Source organism: Carassius auratus, unplaced genomic scaffold (assembly GCF_003368295.1).
Source record: "Carassius auratus strain Wakin unplaced genomic scaffold, ASM336829v1 scaf_tig00216384, whole genome shotgun sequence".
NCBI lineage: Eukaryota > Metazoa > Chordata > Actinopteri > Cypriniformes > Cyprinidae > Carassius > Carassius auratus.
In genome coordinates this window covers 1-8,954 of record NW_020528541.1, presented here as the reverse complement: position 1 = coordinate 8,954, position 8,954 = coordinate 1, and the positions used below count along the sequence as shown (strand labels likewise).

At 40.8% G+C, this 8,954-nt stretch overlaps 1 pseudogene; it reads right to left on the bottom strand.

Annotated features, from left to right (window-relative positions):
* Window positions 1-889: 889 nt before the first annotated feature.
* On the bottom strand, window positions 890-8,950 carry LOC113097734 (myosin heavy chain, fast skeletal muscle-like; annotated as a pseudogene).
* Between the last annotated feature and the right edge of the window lie 4 nt (window positions 8,951-8,954).

Below are 8,954 nucleotides of genomic sequence, written 5' to 3'. Positions count from 1 at the left end.
CTGTTTTGTGTTTATGTTTCAATTATTAAAATGTTTTGATTGTCCGCCGGTTCCTGCCTCCTTCTTCCCGATGAGTAGGAAGTTAGTATCGTTACAATGGGGTTGCATGATGTTGTTTCTGAGAGGAACTGAGGAACTCTGAGAGGAATGTAGTCAACAAATAGGCCCTTCACTGACGAGTTTCTTTTGAGTCTGAATGAGAGAGATTTTCTCGTTCATGATTGAGTTGAACGAACTGGTACATCTCCTGATTCGTGATTGACAGTGATAACTCTAGTAATGGTGGGAACGAACTGTCTGACGAGCCGATGTCAAAAATAGAGCTGTTAATTATGTATAATTATAAATTCAGAGTACTAAACCACGACAGCAACAAGTCTGTGTTGACTGAATAACAATTTGTTATAAAGGTCATTTTATAATGAATTCAAAATTAAGACATGAAAAGTAAGGAGTGGGAATGGCAACTGAGCTGATGCGTGATCTTCTGCTGCCATCTACTGGATATAATGATAATTTCATGTGATTGACACCTCAAAAGTTTTTGTTTTCCACCAGGATTTTTGTGAAATTTTTTCATGTCATCTCCATGAATGAAAAGTGAATCTTTAAAGTGAATTCTACTTAACAACTGTAGAGTTAAAAAATAATAAAGGCTTTTAAATATTGTGTAAGAGTTAACAGTCGTATCTGTTGAGAGTGCAACCACAGAGGCCAATCAGTGTTTAAGAATCTGCTCAAATGTTAGCAGGAAACAGACGGTTTTAAAATTTAAGTACCAACTGGTATTGTGGTACTTTTACACAACTTGGGATGCTATGATACTTCTCATCCCATATGATGGAACGCTTAATTAAAAGGCTTGATAGTTAAAGAAGGACAACAGCAAGAAGTTTGCAGGTTTACTTTTATTGTGGCTAATGGCATACTGACATTTCACAAGCAATTCATATTATATGATGACTTGCTACTGTGTCTGGATATTGTTCCTCACTCCTCTGCTTCTTTGCCCTGAAAACAAGAACATATGAGGGTCATTATGGCCTCACTAGACTATTTTATGTTTACGTGTGAGTTTCATGCAGAGCTCAACTTCCCAAGTTTAGATCCATTCCTAATCCCTAAAACACCTGAACCAGATATTCAAGATTTAGCACAAACTTTAAACTCAAAATTATTTTTATTTCAAAAATGTTGTAATTGACATACTTGCTAAAAATGTTACACTGAATTAAGCTTTATTTTCATTATACTGTACAAGATTTGAACACTTAAAGTATAAACTGCTTCATTTATTAAGATAATTTATTAGCAATCTAGTCTTTCGCAATATGGACAAGGTGATAGTCAACACCATGTATCCATGTGGTGTAGTGTATTTTCTATGATAAAATCAGTGCTGTGTGAACAAACAACCTGATAACATGGGCTCCTAAAAAATATGGGCGCTTCATGCATCAAATGTGAACTGGGCCTAACTATATGTTTCTGGTATTTTGCTTATTTATGACAAGGTTATGTACACAATTTCTGCTGCTTAAAAATGGCATAATGTGAAGTTTATACTAATTGTTATATATTTAGGTAACACTTTAGAATAAGGTTCCATTAGTTAATTTTAGTTAATGTATTAATTAACATGAACAAACAATGAATAATACATTTATTACTGTATTTATTCATCTTCGTTAATGTTAGTTAATGAAAATACAGTTATTCATTGTTAGTTCATGGTAATTCACAGAGCATTAACTAATGTTAACAAGCACAACTTTTGATTTAAATAATGCATTAGTAAATGTTGAAATTAACATGAACTAAGACTTATAAATGCTGTAGAAGGATTGTTCTTGCTTAGTTCATGTTAACGAAAGTAGTTAACTAACATTAACTAATGGAACCTTATTCTAAAGTGTTACCTATATTTAATTTAATTATGAAAAGATGCTGGCAAAATTATTTTGCCTTGTGATTATTAGGAAAAAATCAATATCCATTATCAATCAACAAAATTGTTCATTGCAACCCTAATTCAATCACAATATTTTTCCAGTGCTGCAGTTTTTATTTCAGTGAGCTTCACGTGGATTAAAAGAAAAGTTGTATTGTAGTCGTTTATTCTGTCAGCCCCATTCTATTTTTTTCCATCACTTGCCGGACCTCCAACAGAAGACAAGATTTTGCTAAAACATCCTGGTGAGAGACCCGTGAAATACAGTCAAGTTGTTTTGAGCTGAATAGTAGAACTAACTTAACTGACATCTTTGCTTTTTGTAGCTATTGTTCTGCCCAACACTGTTATGGTAGTATAATACTTTTGCCCATTGTCATCCAGACCAGCATGCATCACTCCATCTGCCCCCTGGCTGTCCGATGTCTCAGTGAACATCGCTCTAAAGTCAGGGCTGCAGAGAGGAAATGTCATAAATCAAAAAAACTCTACCGACCTCAGTGTGTATCAGTCTCTCCTCTCTTCCTTTACTGCAAATGTCTTCACTGCAAAAACATCATACTACCACAACAAAATTAACAACTGTTCTGACTCTCGCACACTTTTCAAAACTTTCTTTTCTCTTCTTTGTCCGCCTCTACCTCCTCCTCCTTCGACTCTTACAGCTGAAGACTTTGCAGTTTTCTTCACAAATAAGACAAGAACCATCAGTAACCAATTCTCCACTGATGATAACTTCATAACAACTAATATACACTCTCTCTCCTCCTTCTCTCCAATCCTACTACTTGTTCACTTGATCATATCCCCACTCACCTCCTTCAAGCCATTTCTTCTTCAGTCATACCTTCACTTACTCACATTATCAGCACCTCTCTTCGCTCTGGTAAATTTCCCTCAGCATTTAAGCAGGCTTGGGTAAGCCCACTGCTTAAGAAACCATCTCTAAATCCAGCACCAAATCCAGAAAACTACAGACCGCTATCCCTTCTTCCATTCATTGCCAAGACACTTGAGCGAGTTGTGTTCAAGCAACTCTCTATGTTATTTGTACAGAACAACCTCCTGGACAGCAACCAATCTGGCTTCAAAAGCGGTCAATCAACTGAGACTGCTCTGCTCTCGGTTACTGAAGCCCTGCGACTGGCAAGAGCAGCTTCCAAATCCCCAGTACTCATCTTGCTGAATCTGTCTGGTGCTTTTGACACAGTTAATCATCAGATTCTCCTGTCCACCCTCAGAGAGTTGCGCATCTCTGGAACCGCACTCCTGTGGTTGAAGTCCTACCTCTCCGATAGATCGTTCAGGGTGTCTTGGAGGGATGAAGTTTCTAAGTCACAACTTCTTTGTATCGGGGTTCCTCAAGGCTCAGTACTTGGACCACTTCTCTTCTGCATCTACATGACGTCATTAGGATCTGTCATTCAGAAGCATGGCTTTTCCTATCACTGCTATGCTGATGACACTCAACTCTACTTCTCTTTCCAACCAGATGACCCGATGGTAGTTGCTCACATTTCAGCCTGTCTGAGCGACATTTCTAGCTAGATGAATGACCATCACCTTCAGCTCAACCTTAATACGACAGAACTGCTGGTGATTCCAGCTAACCCATTGCTTCACCCCAACTTCTCTATACAGATGGGTTCATCAACCTTCCAGGACAGCCAGAAATCTAGGAGTTGTGATGGATCTTCAGTTAAGCTTCACTGACCACATTGCTACAACGACCCGGTCCTGCAGGTTTGCCTTATACAACATTAGGAAGATTAGACCCTTCCTGTCAGAGCAAGCCACACAACTTCTTGTCCAAGCTCTTGTTCTCTCCAGACTGGACTATTGTAATGCTCTCCTGGCTCTTCCTGCATGTACTGTCAAACCTCTGCAAATGATCCAGAATGCAGCAGCGAGGGTTGTCTTCGATGAGCCAAAAAAGCTCACGTTGCTCCTCTCCTCATCAGGTTACACTGGCTACCAGTAGAGTAGTTGCTTGCATCAAAATCAAGGTACTGATGCTTGTCTAAAAGACGACCACTGGCACGGCACCAACATACCTAAACTCACTAGTTCAAACTTATGCACCCTCCAGAAACTTGCGCTCTGCAAGTGAACAATGCCTTGTTGTGCCATCCCAAAGAAGTTCAAAATCACTCTCACTGATCTTTTCCTGGACTGTGCCCAGCTGGTGGAATGACCTCCCAATCTCAAATTGAGACTTTACTCATTTTCAAAAAACATCTAAAGACTCATCTTTTTGCCAGCAATTGACCAACTAATACTAGCACTTACCTTTACTTGTCTTTCATATTCTTGAAATAGAATAAAAAAAAAAAAACATAGCTGCGAGTTCTGTGCTAGACTAACTGAGATTTGTCATGACATTTGTATACTGTTTTTGTTCTCTTGCTGATCCGATTGCTTCTATTGTTCTCATTTGTAAGTCGCTTCGGAGTGTCTGCTAACTGATTAAATGTTAAATAGTATGGGAGTATAGTATGTCGTGGTAGTATAGGTTTGACTTTTACCTTCCCGGCTTCACGGCTCTTGGCTCTCAGCTTGTTGACCTGGGACTCAGAGATATCAGCGCGCTCCTGAGCCTCCTCCAGCTCATGCTGTACCTTCCTGTACCTGGACAGGTGAGTGTTGGCCTGCTCCTCCTGTTAGGATAACACCAGATATCCAACCCCTTTCAGTGCATTGCACTCATGGCACTAAATGTATTGAATAGAAAATGTAAAAACTTCACACTTAGGACATTTGACATTAAACTTACAGCTTCTTCAGCCTGGCGCTTGTAAGCCTTCACTTTCAGCTGCAGCTTGTCTACCAGATCCTGCAGTCGGATCACGTTCTTCTTGTCTTCCTCAGTCTTTGGGTGTAAGTATTGTTCATGGTCTTAGTTGAACTATGTATATTGTAATGAAATTTAAATGTCTAAATCCAGTGTTTTACCTGGTAGGTGAGCTCCTTCACTCTCCTTTCATATTTGCGCACTCCTTTCACAGCATCTGCACCACGTCTCTGTTCAGCTTCAACTTCAGCCTCCAACTCATGCACCTTCAGTAGAGAATTATTTTTGTCACTTGTCAAATCTCTGCCATAGCCAGTTAACCTTACACTGTATTTAGCTTGTAATTTACCCTGGACTCCAGTTTCTGGAGCTGTTTCTTTCCACCCTTCATGGCAAGACTCTCAGCTTCATCCAGACGGTGCTGCAGGTCTTTGACAGTCACCTCCAGGTTCTTCTTCATCCTCTCCAGGTGAGCACTGGTGTCCTGCTCCTTCTTCAGCTCCTCAGCCATCATGGCAGCCTGAAATATGAGCCAATTCAAAAAAACTAGACAATATAGACAGGAATGCCTTCCACGTAAGATCCCTTTGTGACCACATGAAGATAAACAAAGTTAAATGATTGTTAAATTTAGAGTAGATAAAAGAGAATGTAAGTGCTCACATCAGTGATGGCCTTCTTGGCCTTTTCCTCTGCATTTCTGGCCTCCTGGACTGCATCATCCACCTCTCCTTGAACCTGGACCAGATCAGCCTCAAGCTTCTTCTTGGTGTTAATAAGACTTGTATTCTGTGGGATTTAAGCAGGTAGTTTATGTAGTCTACATTTAACTAAACTCTGCTCTCATGTAAACTTAATTTGCTCAGGGTATAGTTTTTCTGTACTTGTGAGTGCAGCAGTCCCACACGCTCGCTGGCATCCACCAGCTCCTGCTCAGCCACTTTGCGGCCTCTCTCTGTTTGCTCCAGTGCAGCTCTCAGCTCCTCAATCTCTGCTTGCATCAGGTTATTCCTGCGCTCCACCATGGCCACCTGCTCCTTCATGTCCTCCTGTCCTCTGACAGCTTCATCAAGGTGCAGTTGGGCATCCTGTGGCAATGTTCTTTAGTTGTTAGTTGCAGGTCATTCTCAGTTAATTCATGTATAATATTATCATACATTTAATATGCGTTTCAATTCCTCATTCTTCAGAGAGATACCTTGAGTTGTCCTTGGACGTTCCTGAGCTGTTTCTGGGCCTCAGCAGCCTGGCGGTTGGCATGACTCAGCTGGATCTCCATCTCATTCAGATCTCCCTCCATCTTCTTTTTGACTCTCAGGGCATCATTTCTGCTCCTGACCTCAGAGTCCAGAGTGCTCTGCATGGAGTCGATCACTCTTTGGCTGTTCCTCTTGATCTGTTCCATCTCCTCATCCTTCTCAGCCAGCTTCCTGTCAATCTCACTCTTCACCTGGTTCAGCTCCAGCTGCACACGGAGAATCTTCGACTCTTCATGCTCCAGGGTGCCCTGATGGATAGTAGTCAATAGTAGGAATTGTGACATACTGACAGGAAAGTGATGTAATGCTCAACATGTTAGGAAATTAAATGATTTGACAGTTTTAAGTTACAATACTTCAGCTTCTTCAAGAGCAGCCTGGATCTCTGATTTCTCAGACTCCACTGTCTTCTTTGCCTTTTCCAGTTCATGAATGCTCTTCCAGTCTCTCCTAGCTGCTCAGTGAGGTCAGAAATCTCCTCTAAAGGGTTTTAAAAAGAAGAATTGTAAAACTTTCTGTTTTAATGTGTCTTTTATCCTTTATTTACGAATAAAAGTGTAATTTACGTTGCAGATTCTTGTTCTCCCTCTTCAGGGTCTCAAGGTGATCAAGAGCTTCTTCGTAGGAGTTCTTCATTTTGAACAGCTCAGTGCTGAGAGAACGAGCTTCTTTCTGAGCACCTTCTAGTTCAGCCTGGCTTTCCTCATACTTCTGTTTCCACTCTGCTAGGACCTAGGAAAAAGGTACTTATTGTTAATTAGCCAAGTCTATGGATCCAGGTTTAGATTAGAAGATTATCTGCATCTTTTTTCACTTTGTCAAAAGTTTCTCTGCTTCTTGTCAAGGTTGGCAGCCAATGAATTTGCCCTCTCCACATCAATCATGAGGTCCTCTACTTCACCCTGCAGTCTCTGTTTGGTCTTTTCCAGTGAGGCACACTTGGAGTTCACCGCTTCAATGGATTCTTCAGCATCCTGCAGACGCTGGGCAAGCTTTTTCCTGAAGAGAGTGATATTAAATGATGGAAATATTACTAATATTTGTGAAATTAAATGTAGTGTGCTGGAGACATTGTTATTTACTTGGATTCCTCAAGCTCCTCGGTCCGCTGGATTGCATCAGTCTCATATTTGGTTCTCCATTGGGCCACCTCACTGTTGGCCTTAGACATTCCCCGCTGGAGTTCAGCTTTGGCCTCCTGCTCCTCCTCATACTGCTCTCTGAGCAAGTCACAGTCATGACGGGCAGACTGAACCGCATGGGCCAGAGCATTCTTGGCCTTGAAGTCAAAAGTGAAAAAACAATCAGCTATACATAGTACCAGATAATATATATATATATATATATATTAGGTACACACCTTAACCTCTTCTTCAATATGTCTCTTGAGTTCCTCAATCTGTTGAGTGTAAGCCTGTTTGACTCTTGTCAGTTGAGAAACAAGGGCTTCTTTCTCTTCCAGTTGACGGCTAAATTCCACCTAGTATGAGACACTGTATAGTTTATCAAATAGTCACAGAAGAGTTGTATGATGTCAGTAATGCGGGGTTGAATCACTTTTGTTTTTGCACAGTTCTGTGGCATTGTGTGTATGGTATATTTAGTATTTACATACCATTTTCAGTTTGGAGCCTTGCCTTCTGGGCATTTAAATCATTAAGTTGGCGTACAAACTCATCATTTTTTGACTTTAGCTCTTGCTTGGTCTTCTATTGTACGGCACATCTTTTCAAGGTTTGCCTACATAAATTAAGAAATATCAAAGGTTGGAAATATCAAACTTTGGAATTTCTTTTGGAAATTGTTAAATTTCAAGCTGCTAAAGTTAAAGTAGTTTTGTAAAACTGATAATAGATCTTTAAGTTTAAAAGTTTTCACAAGATTGTACCTTTGCTTTAGCCACAGCCTCCATGTTGCTTGTCAGGTCATCAATCTCCATCTTGTATTCACTCTTCTCCTTCTCCAGCTTCTGCTTGACCCGCTGGAGGTTGTCGATCTGTTCTCCGAGTTCAGCAACACTGTCTGCCTGCTTCTTTCGGAGAGCTGCAGCTGTAGCTTCATGCTGCAAGGTGGACTCCTCCAGATCACGACGCAACTTCTGGAATTCAGCTTCACGCTTCTTGTTCATCTCAATCTGAGCAGCAGTAGCACCACCAGCTTCCTCAAGCCTCTCGCTGATCTCTTCAAGTTCCCTGGAGAGATCAGCTCTCTGCTTCTCCACTTTAGCACGAGCAGCTCGCTCTGCCTCAATTTCCTCTTCCAGCTCCTCGATACGGGCCTAAAGAAAGTATAAAATAATTTATTCAGTGATTCAGTGATGAGGATTTTCAAAGCTATGCATCTACGTCACAGTTTCACACAGAAAAATTATGGTTGCCATTACTTGAAGTTCTTTGATCTTCTTCTGAAGCTGTGCTCCCAAAGACTGTTCATCCTCAATCTTGCTGAGAAGCTGACTTATCTCAAAGTCCTTCCTGTTTTTAATGTAGTTTTTTTGTAAAATGTGCAAGATACTTATTAATGTGCAGTTGTGCAAAATTATAACATCTGATATCCACTCACTTTTTGATCTTCTCATCTGATTGCTGTTTGTCATTCTCCAGGTCCATTATGGACTCCTGGGCCAGTTTCAGATCACCCTCAAGCTTTCTCTTGGCTCTCAAGGTCCATACGGAGCTTCTTCTCTTTTCCAGTGAGCCCTCAAGCTATTGTGATAGAAACCAGAGCAATAAAATATGATTGGCAGAAATATTAATTTCCTAATGATTCGCGGTCTTGTTCTAATGCTGAAATTCTTACATCGTCCACTTGCTGCTCAAGCTTTGTCTTAGCTTTAGTCAGAGTGTTGACTTTGTCTTCCTCTGCCTGAAGGTCATCAAGAGTCTGCTGGTGTGCCTCTTGGAGGGCTTTCTTCTCTTTGGTCAGCTTGGCAATGCTCTCATCCTGAGAGGCC